The sequence below is a fragment of the Notamacropus eugenii genome, chromosome 7 (genome assembly GCF_028372415.1).
Source record: "Notamacropus eugenii isolate mMacEug1 chromosome 7, mMacEug1.pri_v2, whole genome shotgun sequence".
Classification (NCBI taxonomy): Eukaryota; Metazoa; Chordata; class Mammalia; order Diprotodontia; family Macropodidae; genus Notamacropus; species Notamacropus eugenii.
Window position 1 is genome coordinate 31,469,028 of NC_092878.1, and position 13,362 is coordinate 31,482,389.

At 44.8% G+C, this 13,362-nt stretch overlaps 1 pseudogene; it reads left to right on the forward strand.

Moving 5' to 3' along the window:
* The first annotated feature begins 65 nt into the window (after nucleotides 1–65).
* The window catches only part of LOC140513786 (gamma-tubulin complex component 4-like), a 28,220-nt pseudogene continuing 14,923 nt past the window's right edge, over nucleotides 66–13,362 (forward strand).

The following is a 13,362-nucleotide window of genomic DNA, read 5'->3' on the forward strand; positions in this document are numbered from 1 at the left end:
CCCCGAACCGAGTCCGGTCCCCGCCTCCCGGAGGGCCTCACCCGCTCCGGCTCCGGCCCCGGCCCGGCTCTCCAGCCTCCCAGACCAGCTCCCAAACCGGAAGTCCGCGCGGGAGACACCGAGGACCTTAGGGCGCGTGCGCCAAGGCCGCTGCCTGGACTACGTCTCCCAGAGAGCTCGGTGGACTAGAAGCGAACGTGGTCGCTCCGACCAAGCTACGTGAACGCTTCCGGGATTCCATTGGCAGGGAAAAGGAAGCCCTCGCGCTGGCCGGTGCCTTTTTCTCTTCCTCGAAGGAACTGTCTTTCCCGGCTAGTTGATTCGGCCGGAACTACACTTCCCAGCGGGCCTTGCGCACAGCGGCTGGAGCAGCGCTCCTCCCCCGACGGCCGGGGGAGCTCGCGCCGGCGGACGCTGCCTCAGCGGCCCGCTGCCCGCCGTGGGGATGATCCACGAGCTGCTCTTGGCTTTGAGCGGGTACCCGGGTGCCATCTTCACCTGGAACAAGCGGAGCGGCCTCCAGGTACGGCCCACCCTGAAGGGAGCGCTAATTGGAACTCCACCTGACGGGGAAAGCAAGGGGCGGAGTTAAGAGTGCCAGTGTTTAGGGCCGGGGCGGGACCTGTGGGGGGCGGGGTAAGGCGGTCAGAGGGGCGGCACCCTGGGAGTAGGGAGCGTGGACGGACTGCGGGGCCTGCGGTGGAGGAGCGGGGGGCGGGGCTTGGCCTGGGAGCCGCTAATGAGGGGGCGGAGCCTGGAAAAGGGCGGGAGGGGGTCGGCTCCCGGGCTCTGGCGCGGGCTGGGGTAGAGGGGCGGGGCCACGACCGGGGTCTGCGCGAGAGGGCTGAAGAGAATGAATGGCCGAGGGAGAATTGTGTCACTTCACCCTGCCTGCCTCAGTTTCCTCATCTGTAAAATAAGCTAGAGAAGGAAACGGCAAGCAGCTGCAGCGTCTGCCTAGGAACCCCAAGACGGTCCAAGGTGATTGCGGACCCTGCGCTGTGTTTTACGGTAACCAGCCCGGTCTGTAAGAATTAAGAAATGAAGCAGGCGGGTCAGACTTCTCCGAGGTCCGAGGTCCGCCCCCGCCTTGGCCGCCTCACAGCAGGGGTCCCCTGCCAGGCTCAGGCTGCCCTTTGACCCGAGCGCCCCTCCAGAGGCTCTGACCGTGCAGCCCCTCCTACGAGCCTCTTCTCCCTTGGACCCCCTGCTGGGAGAAGCTGCCCGCGCTGCGCCCTCTTCGTTCCTGACCCTCTGCAGTCCGTCTCTTGACCCCATCATTCAACGAAACTAGACTCTTCAGGTTACTAATGGTCTCTTTATTGGCAAGTCCTTGCTTCAGTATTTGACGTTTTACGCCCCCCCCAGCCCCCAGCTCCCGGACACTCCTCTCTCAGTTTGTAATACTTAATTTCCCCCCACCCGACTTTTGCCTACGTATGTGACCACTCCTCAGCTCCCCGGATGCAGGTGTGCCTGTGCCCTCTCCTTTCTCAGGGACCTCGTTATCTTCCCCACGCGGATGGCATCCTGCCTGGATATGCAGCCTTAGTCTCTTTCCCTGCATAGACACCTCACACCCTGCCCGTTAGGTATTTTAAACCAGGTGTTTTATAAGAAATTCAAACTCCACGTGTCCAAAAAGCCCTCCTCTCCATCCCTGAATCTCCTTTTCCTCCTGCTGACTTCCCGGTTCCTGTCCAAAGCTCCGTCTCCCCCAGCCCAGATCCAGCCTTCCCTGTCCTTCTCCCTTAGCCTCCGTGTCTATCAGCGAGTCCTGCCTCTGCCTCTCACACCCAAGCCGCCTCCTGAATGCATCCTCCCCGGGGTTCCCTTCTAAAACATGGACCTGACCATTTCCCTCCCCTGCCCAAGGAGCATTCCTAGCTCTGGCTGGGCTCTAGGCTCAGACTTCTCCACCGGGCATGGAGTATACCCTCACAGTCTAACTCCAGAGTGATCGATTAGACAAGAGTACCCTTGACGCACTCCCTTGCAGCCAAACTGAGCCCATGCAATTCCCTTTCCCCTCCTTGTGCCTGTCACAGGCTGTGCCCTCTTCCTGGAGGCCCTTAGGTGCCATCTCCTCCATGAGGCGCCCGCCCGCAGCTGCTAGTTCTCCCCTTGAAAAATTGTATTGTGTACGTTCTGTATTGACTTGCTTGCAAATATGTCGTATCTCCGCAGTGGAATACTTAGATCCTTGAGGAAAAGGACGATTTTTCTTTGCCTAGCACAATGCCAAGCCTATAATGAGAACTTAATAAATACTTGCTGATTGATTATCTGCTCCTACTTGCATGCTAATGAATGCTGCTAGAGGAAGTCCCAGCACTGCTAATTAGGTCTTCCACAAATGGATATTACTTAATCTTGACTTGGCCTTCACTTCTGCTTGCCAGTTCTCTTCCCTGATTGACCTTCTGTTGTACTTGTCTCCCACCCCTTCCCTGCTCCCTCTAGACAGCAGGTCTCAACTCACACTTCACTCACAGTTCAGGACTGTTCATCATGAGCTTCCTCTTCTCCTCTGTGGAATGTTAAGGGAATTTGAAGATCTTCTTTGACCATTAATAGACACATAGAGCCCTGGCTACAGGGAGTTTCTAATTAAGTGCTGGGGCACCTTCAAGCTCCTGAGCACTCAGCCAATCAGATGCCAAGTCTTTGTTATATATTCTGGGAGTAGGCATTTGCTTTGGGGGTCCACTCATAAGAAGGATCTTTGGATTTCTTTGATTTCCTGGTGGAGATTCTGAGTAGCCATATGTTCGGAGCCCACACATCTCCGCCCCACACCCCGACTGCTCCGATGGCTGTGCTCCCTCAATCCAGTGATGTACATAAAGTGTACAGCAATATTGCTTTACCCAGACTGTTGGAGTTCTGTATGTCTTTGTGCTAATTTCTCTGCTTGCATTTTCTCCAAGTTCAGGGTGCTGACTTTTCCCCTGAACTAGTGAATGTAATTAAAGTAGGATTGTTAACCCCTTTTTGAGCAGTCTTTCCTTTAAAAGCAGATCAAAGAACCTGTGCTAGCAGGCCATCCTGGGTGTGCTAGGGTGCTTGCTAATATACTCTGTTATGTACTTCAAATCATCTCGGTGTTATCCTCTCCTTTGCATTAGTCAAGGAAGAAGACATGGCCCTTCTCTTCACTAATGCCAAATCCTCTACGTCAGAGATTCCTTGAACTTGGTTTTTTTTTTTAACAGTTTGATAACATTTTCAATATAATTAGTTCTTTTGGCAATCTCATGCTTTTTATTTTTGCATATTTACAAACTTTTCTGAAAAAGGGGTCTTTGGCCTTCACCAGACATGATCTGCCAAAGGAGTCCATGACACAGTAAAAATGAAGAAGCCCTATTCTACTAAAACCTTTGATCACCTCCTCTCCTATCTCCTCTGGGAACTTGCTCTTTCAGATATCTCTTTGCTCTCCCAAATTTCTAATCTCTCCCTGTCCACCGGCTCTTTCCATGATGCCCCATAAACATGCCAGCTGTTTTCTGTTAAACTTCTAGAAAAAGCTGTCTGCACTCATTGCTTCTACTTTCTCATTTCCCACATGTTTTTCAACCTCCTGCATCCTTGCTTCTGTCCTCACCACTTGGCTAAAGTTACTGTGTATAAGGTTACCAGTGATCTCTGTATTATTAATTCCAGTGGTCTTTTCTCAGTCCTCATCATTCTTGACTTCTCTGCCTCCTCTTTCTGACTTTCCCATCTCTGGATTTGTATGACATTGTTCTTTCATACTTCTCTTCCTCTCTGCTCTACCCATCCTTCTCAGTCTCTTTGCAGGATCTTCATCCATATCCTCCCGTAAGCACTGTCCCTGGGTGGGAGCACCACAGTGCTGGGTCCTGGACCCTCTTCTCCTTTACCTCTACTCTTTTACGGTGTTCACCTCTTGTTCCCGTGGGACCAACTATTATCTCTTGGCAGATAGCCCTCATCTCAGTCCTGAGCTCTGGTGCCACGTCTCCAACTATCCGTTAAACAACTGAAACTCTGAGTCATCCTTCATTCTTCCTTTAGCCTTTTCGTCCCCCAGGGATCAATCTGTTGGTAAGTCATACCTCTTCTGCCTCCATGACATTCTCACCTACGTTCTTTTCTCTCCTCTCATGGGAGCCTTCCTACTTGTGGTCCTCATCACCTTTCACCTGGACTATTGTAGTAACCTCTGATTTGCACTCCCTCCCTTTTTTCAGTCTGTTCTTTTTATGCCAAAGTCATATCCTTAAAGAATAGGTTTAACCATGCTACTCTTCTGCTCATGAAGCTTTAATGGCTCCCTGTTGCCTCTAAAATCAAATGCAAATTCACCAGTGTATGCCTTGAAATTGGAATAACTTTCTAATTGTTCTCCTTGCATCTGGTCTCCTCTTCTTCAGTCCACCCTCCACAGAGCTACCAAAGTAATGTTCTTAAAGCATATGTATGATCTTGTCATTCCTCTGCTCAAGGAGTTTCAATGGTGATTTTTTGGCACTGGAAAAAAATTCAGACTTTTTTTGGGGAGGAGGGGAAGGGATCAGAGACACTTAAAGCCCTTCCCAGTTTGGCTCCAGCTTTTTTTTACACTAGGGTTACATATTACTTTCCTTTATATACTAAATGTTCCATCTGTACTGGGTTCTATTTATTCTTAGGAGAGAGCACCCCATCTCCTCTCTCTATGCCTTTACCCATGCTGTGCCCCATGCCTAAAAGGCTTTCCTTTTTCATTTTGCCTCTTGGGACCCCGCTCTCTTCAAGCTTCAGCTCAGAAGATAAGATGCCTCTTCCCATTTCCCATTTGTTGATACTCTTCCCCCATGACTTTTTATACATGTTGTATTTACTTATCTGTATTGCTCAGTATGATGTAAACTCCTTAAGAGCAGATGCAGCTGCATTTTTCCTCTGTTGCTCACCGTGCCTGTCCCAGAGGTGCTCAGAAAGTGGTCGTGAAATTGAAGAGCTCAGCCAAGGAGAAGGAGTCGGCGCTGTTCTTCCTCTTCTTTTTGAATTTTTTTGTGTTTAACCTGTGGTTTGGGTGGATTTTTTCCCTAAACTTTCCAAATTTAGCAACTTAGAAAGTTGTCTTATTTATAGACTTTCTCATCTTTGGTATTTAGTGAAGTGATAGGGTTTGAGAAGAGGAGAATTCTCTTACTTTTTTTGTTTAATTTCTTCATACAATTGCCTTGCATTGTCTCTTGAGTAGTTTTTTTTTTTTTAAGTTTTCATATGCATATGTTGGTGTGCCTCTTCATATCCCCTACAACTAGCACAGTCCTGGGCACACAGAAGGTGCTTGGTAAGTGTTTATTCATTGGTGGAATGTTAGAGATGGCAAGGCTGAAGGGATTAGGAAGGAAAAGGTAATTGCTTATTACGTAGCTTCCTTGACCTCCTTCCAGATTATGAAAGTCCATTCAGGTGATGGATTCAAAATGTAGAATGAGACATTTTTTAGACCTAGACAGTACAAGAATTTGTTTGGCCTAACTATACACATTTATTACAGGGGTTTTGTTTTTCTTTTTTTCTTTTTAATGAGAGAGAAGGAGAGAAAGAAAATAAATGCTTGTTAATTGAAATTTTACATTTAAAAAATAAACACCATTTTCTTTTTAAGTGATATTTACATGAACAAAAAAAACTCAGTTTTTTATAGTCTATGATGAATTTGTTATAATCACTTTAAAAAGATGCCAGTAATGTGCAAATAGTTATATTTTACAGAACTCTTCTGATAAATACACCTCACAAAAGGCAGAATGAGGAGAAAAAAATGTCATCATAAAACATTTGGAGAAAAACATCCTGTCATTATTGTAAAGCATTTGGAGTATCCTCAGGGTGGGAGTCAAATGAATCAGAGGCATCTGTGTCCTTAATGTTGTTACCACTTTTGTAGGTGTCACAGGACTTTCCGTTTCTCCATCTGAGTGAAACCAGCGTCCTGAATCGACTCTGCCGCCTTGGCACGGACTATATTCGCTTTACAGAGTTCGTTGAACGATATATAGGCCATGTGCAGCAGCAGGTGGGTGGTCGGCCCTTGAGGACAGTGGTGATGTTTTTTATACGTCTTGCATTTGGGCTCAGAAGAGCGCCAAGTATCGGTAGTATTAATAGTAACATTAATAACAGTGTTACGAATAATATTAATGACAGGAACATTTATAGAGTCACTGAATTTGAGAATTAAATAGCCCAAACTCTTACTACAAGCAGTCCTTGAAGACTTCTAATGGGAGAGAATTCATTACTTCCTGAGGTAACCCATTCCCTGCTTGGATAGGTCTAAGTCAGGGGCGGGGAACCTGCAGCCTCATGGCCACATGTGGCCTTCTAGGTCCTCAGGTACAGTCTGTTGATTGAGTCCAAGTTTTACAGAACAAAGGAGATATGTTCTGTGAAGTTTAGGTTCAGTCAAAGGGCCACTTTTGAGGACCTAGAGGACCACATGTGGCCTTGAGGACACGGGTTCCCCACCCCTGGTAGATGTTAGGAAGTTTTTTCCTGACATTGAGTATAAATTTGCCTCTCTGTGATTTCAACTCCTAGCTTCCTAGAAGCATAACAGATCCATGTGATGAATGAAAGAGAGAGTCCTGTGGAAGATGGAATTCCCCTAAGGTTATTTACAAATGTGTCGTTATTTGAATTGTTTTTCCTGTAAGTTCTGGGAGTTTTTGTTCTACAGCATAAGAGTCAGCAGCGTACGATGTGAAGAGTGCTGGGTGGGGATCTGGTTCTGTCACATACTTCCTATGTGACCTTTGAGGAAGTAACAGAACCTCTCTGGTCTCAGAAGAACATCTGTCTATGAGTGGCATTATACACATTAGAAAGAGAGAGAAGGGAGTTGGAGGCTGGTTTTAAATTTAGACTTCTGGCTGGGCTTTTGCTCAAGTTGGAGTTAAAAATATGGGTTCCGCAGATCCAATAGTTCTCAAGGAAGATGGATTTTTTTCAACAGAGGAGGAATTCTGTCCTTTTTCTTTTTTCATCACAAAGTTTTTATTCTTCCTTAAGGCAAAGGGTTAAGAAGGTTCTGGCTTAAAATAAACATGACATCAGTTTTGGAAGGTGGGAATAGGAATTATGACTCACACTGATATAAATATTTACAAAATGCTTTCCTCGCAACATCCTTTTAGGTAGGGAGTATAAATATATTTTTCCCATTTTACAGAGAACTAAACCCAGGCTCAGAGAAGTGAGGTGACTTTGCTTCAGGCTGTTCACCTAATCGGTCTTGGAACCAGCACTAGAGTTCAGTTTTCCTTTGTCTTAGGACCAGTGCTCCACACTGCACCAAATCTGGACTCAGTCCCCAGTTCTACCTCTTGTGACCTTGGACAGATCACTTAACCTCTCTGAACCTCTTCCTCATCTCTGAAGTGAGAAAGTTGGACTGGATGAACTCCAAGGACCTTTGATGTTGTCAATCTGTGGTCCAACAATGTTAATGGGCAAACTATTTCCCTCACTCCGTTGTATGTTTCTTCTTACGGAGGTTAATTTGACACAGCTATTCAAACATCAGCAGTACAACTAATAATGACGTAATAACAACAAAAAGGATAGTATTTAAATAATACTTAAAGGATTTTGTAAAGCACTTGACAGATGTACCATTTGGTCCTCACAGCAGCTCTGGGAGGTAGGTGCTGTTAGTATCCTCATTTTACAAAGGAAACTGAGGCAGACAGAGGAAGTTTTACATGTCTAGGGTTCCACAGCTAGGAGGTGTTTTGAAGCCACATTTGAACTCAGGTCTTTGTGACTCCAGGTTCAGCACTTGATCTGCAAGTCCCAATCCTGGAGCTAATTTAATTAGCCTTTGTTTAATCGCAGGATCACCATCTGTCCCAGCAAGGCCAGGGTGGATTACATGGAATTTATTTGCGGGCCTTCTGCACAGGTCTGGACTCCATCCTGCAGCCATATCGTCAAGCACTGCTTGACTTGGAGCAAGAGGTGAGGTAGAGAAGAGGAGAAAGAGGCAGGCAGTAATGCCCCTGAGTCCCCCAGTTTCCTCACTAGACCACATCCTTGGAAAGAAAATGCGGTCCTCCCTCCCCACCATAGCTTGTCTTCCTTTAATTAGGGTTTCAGAATTGGGAAAATGCCTTTAATGAGCATATACCACTATAAGCTCTCCGTATTGTTCATTTAATGATCAGAGTAACTTCTTGCCTCTGTAAGAGGTTCCAGGGTATTCTGTGAACATTTTGCTTTCAGTTTTTTGTGACCTGTATCACTTTAGTGACCCTGTATCACTATCTTCTGTGGGAACCTAAAAGCACTCATCATTACCACAAGGTCTGTTCTCTCCCTCTCCCCAGCCAGTGTTCTTAGGTCATAGGTTAGAAACTTTTTGAGATGGTGTTTTTCTAATTATGTTTTTTATTGCAGTTCCTTGCTGACCCTCCCCTTTCCATATCACATGTCAATTACTCCTTGGACCAGGTATCTTTGTAGATAATGGAATATCTTGGGTTCTTTTTGTCTGTTCTCTCAGTCTTTTAGGTATATTTGACTAATCTAGTATTTTGAAGAGCTCTCCTACTTCCAGATTCGGAATTTGAATCTAAAATTTTACATTTTGTACATTTAATCTGCTTTATTATATGAGCATTATTTCATGAATTCTGAAGATAAATCGTCTCTTAACATTTGGTACTAAAGTTGTCCATGTTGATGTTATACTGACTATCCTGCCAGCCTCCAAAATAGGTGTTTCTAGCTAAAGATAGGCTGAGAGGAGTAGGCCCTTTTTTTGCCTCTTCTGGCTGGAGTTGATCTCTCTATCTTCATTCAGAAATGCCATCATTTCCAGAGCTTATGTTTATACTCCCTCTCTTACATTTGGAACACGTAAGAGATTACATTAGATTAATTAACTTTTGCTTTGCTTTGTAGTTCCAACTTCTTTTTCCCTCAGTGATGGTTGTTGTTGAACAGATTAAGAGTCAGAAGGTAAGCACTTCTTTTATTCTGGTTAATGATGTACGTAATTCAGTGTGCTTAGTGATTTGCACCACATAGATTTCTTCAAACTGTTGTGTTTGGGGAAACCATGAAATTAGACCTGAGAAGGAAAGGCATCATACATGTTGATCATTGATGGGAGCAAGGAGCTTTTTCCTCAAGGTCATGCTTCAGTATTAAGAGGTCACCATGCCTAAGTCATTCACCTAACTTTGTTAAATGTACTTTTTACTTAGGTTGTTGCTATTATTACTGTCATGGAAAAATTGATTCCAAGTATTCTGGGAGACTGTTGGCTTTTGGGATCTGAGCTAGTAACTCTGAGATCAGCAAGTGCTGAGTAGATTACCTAGTCAAGTTGGGTTGTGAAAAGTACCCTCTGGCTCCCTGAGTCCTTTTCTCTTGAGTTGTTATAAGAACAATCACAGGAAGCAGCCTTGAAAGTAGTATAATTTTTACAAATTCATCCACAGCATTTTAAAAAAATCTGCAGTGAGACAATTGGTGTTGCATGTGACACACTCCTGTCCTCTTTCCCTCCTTCTACGCACTCCCAACCCCAGAGATATTTAATGAGACCTTTGTAAATGTCACACAGATGCAGAATACATATCAATACTAATGTATATGGGCTCCCTCCCTCTTGCCCCCTTCTCTTTCTCTCCCCCTCCAACTCTGATCTGTCTGTCTGCCTCTCTTACACATACACACTTGTACTTATGCATACACATACACACACACACACACACACACACACACAGAGTAAATAAGTGCCACTTCTTCAGCTAAAAAGCCCAACCAGATAATTTAGGCCAAAGAATTGAATGAAGGGTAGGACTCAGTCCCACATAGAGGTAACCATAGCACAGAGGCAAAAGTATCTAATTTGGCTTCTTTCTTTGATGAATTGGACCAAACAGTTGCCAGCCCTCTACTTCATTTTGTGTTGTGTAGACACATACCCAGCTGTATGCACAGTGAGTTGTTTAAGTGCATCCCCTCCATTCCTGGAAGCCTTGTGTGGGCTTCTTCATGGACCTCTCTACCCCTGCAGCTTCTTTACACTCCCCTGTCCCCCCAAAATGAGAAGAAAAGTACCACCATGAATGGAGTTACGAGCCAGATGAAAATTTTCTCTCCTTTCCCATGTTAGCCTTCTCTGTCTCATTTCAATTGGGAAAGGAGAGTGAAAAATCCAAGAAGAGCTGGTGGTTCACTCACCTTCTTTTCCACGATGGGCCTAGGGATGCTGTGGGCTGAAGTTCAGCAGAAATAGAAAAGATTTGCACATTTTACTAGACTTCACTCTGCACAATTGGAAATGTGCTACATCCATGTTATCCTTTCTGACTACAGAAGCAAAGATAAAAACTCTCTCCTTAAAGAAGCTGATGGGGGGGCCGGTAGTTTTTACTTCTGAATTAACATGTTCATTCTTGGCTGATGAATCTAGAACCTGTAATCTAAACATTTAAACATTCTTATGCAGTATCTTTGTGGAGAAGTTCTGCTTTCTTCTTCCAGAACAAGCTCATAGGCATATCCCCAAGTAGATCTGGCTCAGGAGTAGATTGACTGACCCATTCAGTCACTTTTAGGAAACCCAATGGAATATGTAGCTAGTAGCACCTGCAAATATGGGGATCCAGGAAGGCTTCTTGCAGAAGGGGGGACTGTAGCTGAGACTTGAAGGATCCAGGAAAACTAGGAGGCAGAGGTGAGGAGGAAAGATTTCCAGGCATGAGTGATAGCTGGGGAAAATGCCTGAAGTCCAGTGACAGAATGTCAGCAATGAGGCCACTGTCACTGGATCAGTGTGTGCGTGTGTGTTTGTGTGTGTATTGGGGGAGTGAGATGAGGGAGTCACTGTTGATGTGTAAGAGGTAGGAAAGGACAAAGTTATGGAAGTGCCACTGGAATTGATTCAGTAGGTCCCTCCTGGACCAATCACAACTGAATGTACAATTTAAACTGTGCAGCAGGCACTGTATAATTTTTAGAAGTTTATCTTTTCCACAGATTCATGGGTGTCAGATCTTGGAAACAGTATACAAATACAGCTGTGGGGGACTGCCTCCTGTACGCAGTGCGCTAGAAAAGTAAGTCACAAAAACTTAAATAAGATTGACACAGTTCATCAAGACCATTTTATTTGCATATGATCTAAAACTTCTCCAAAATAGTTAGTAATAGATGGGACTGAAAAGCTAACACTGAGCAGATAGGTCTATATGATCAAAGTAGGAGAGGCCAGGATGCCAGCCAATAAAGAATCCAGGATGGTACTACATAAAAGAGAATGAATTAGTGTGGATGACTTTAAGGTCCCTCTGATTGTCAGATCCCATCATCCTTAGGGTGTTACCATTATATATGCTGGGTTTTGCTTGGCTATATTTGAGTATATCTTTTAAAGTAATTGCTATTTTCAGTCAGTAAGTCAACAGGCATTTTATTAAATGTTTACTATTTGCCAGGCTCTTTGCTAAGCCTGAAAATACAAAGAAAGGTAAAAATACTGTCCCTCCTCTCAAGTATCTTATTTTCCTAATGGGAGAAACAACTTTTAAACTATTTACATATAAGATATTGTTTATATGGAGTAGTTGAAAAGTAATTTCAGATCAGCCACTGGTATTGGGGAGGGACCAGGAAAGGCCTCCAGTAGATGGTGGGATTTGAGCTGAGTCCTGAAGTAAGCCAAGGGAGCCAACATGTGGAGAGTAGAAGGAAAAACCTCCCAGGCAGTGGGACAGCCTGTAACAAAGCATGGAGTTAGGAGAAGGCAGGAGCTGCTGGATCGTAAAGTATATGGAGAGAAGTAGAGGATAAGAAGACCGGAAAGGTAAGAAGGGGGCTAAGCAGAGAATTTTCTGTTTGATGCTGGCGGTGGTAGGGAACCAGCTCATATTGCCCATTTTATCTTACCTTCTTTAAAACTTGAAGTTAAGCTTCTGTCCTGGGTGGAAAGACTGGACTCTGATCTCCAAGTTTCCTTCTAATTCTAATATTTGGTTACTGCACAAGAACATCTTGGAAATACTTGAGCTAGTTCTGGAGAGGGTGCTTGATCTTCTCTTTTCATGTATTTTTGTAATGCTCCATTTCTAATTGAGTCATCCTCCCTTACCACATCCATTCCCTTCCTTTTTGGTGAAACAAGAGAAAAGGAGCAAACTGCTTTTGCTGGCAGAGAAACAGACTTCTCTGAGCTCATCTCATTGTGTTTTAGCAGGAATTTTCAGCTCTGAAACTCTTACGCAGGGTGAGAATAAACAATATGGAAAAGAAACTGTCAAAATAGCTGAAGGACATTTTAAACTTAATATGGGAACTTTAATTATAAGAAATTTAATGACTAATTCCAAAAAGATAGGAATAAAAATGGAATGATTATTTTTAGTGTAATGGACAGTTTCCCTTCTGACTCACCAAATTCTTACTCAGATCTTGGCCAGTACCCTCTAGTGACGTCCCAGAATGGCCTGGGTGTTTGTGCCCAGCAAGGGCTTTTATGGCATTGGTTTTTCTCTCCCTTTCTCCACTCAGGATCTTGGCAGTGTGCCATGGGGTCATGTACAAGCAGCTTTCTGCCTGGATGCTACATGGCCTCCTCTTGGACCAACACGAAGAGTTCTTTATTAAACAGGGCCCATCTTCTGGCCTTGTCTCTACTCAACTGGAGGAGGAGGAGGAAGACCTGGGCATTGGAGGCCTGACAGGGAAGCAGTTACGAGAACTTCAGGACCTGGTGAGGATTTGAAGGGAAAGGCAGTACATTCCACCAGATAGTGACCCCTTCGCCCTCTCACATGAGCTTGCACTGAGCCTGCCACCTCGGTGCCATCTGAGCCACTTCCTTCAGCCTGTCCCTCCTGATATTTGCCTTTGTCTGAATGAGGTTTGCAGGATGCATGGGAAAGAGCGCTGAAGAGTACAACCCCCACCTCCTTTGCTTGTTTGTCTAGGTCCAGACTTAACCTCCCTGGGGCCTATTTTCCTCGTCTCTAAAATGAGATTGGACTTGATCCAGTTCCAGACCCGTGAGTCTATGATAATCCATTAGGCTGGGCAGTTGTGAGGCCTTCTTCATACCATACTAATACCATACGTAGGAAGTGGACAGCTCCTTAAGTTGTGTCTCTCTGGCAGCTTTTTGATGCAGCTCAAGGTCTTAATTAGGATTCACAAAAACCTATATAGATGCCAGTGTATTACATAAGAATCATAAATTCTTGGAACTGAGCATAATAGGATTTTTTTTTTAGGACTTCACAGGTCTAGTCCAACCTACTCATTTTACAGAGGAAGGAACTAAGGCTCAGAGCAGTTGAATGATTTAGCTAGAGTCCTGTAACTAGT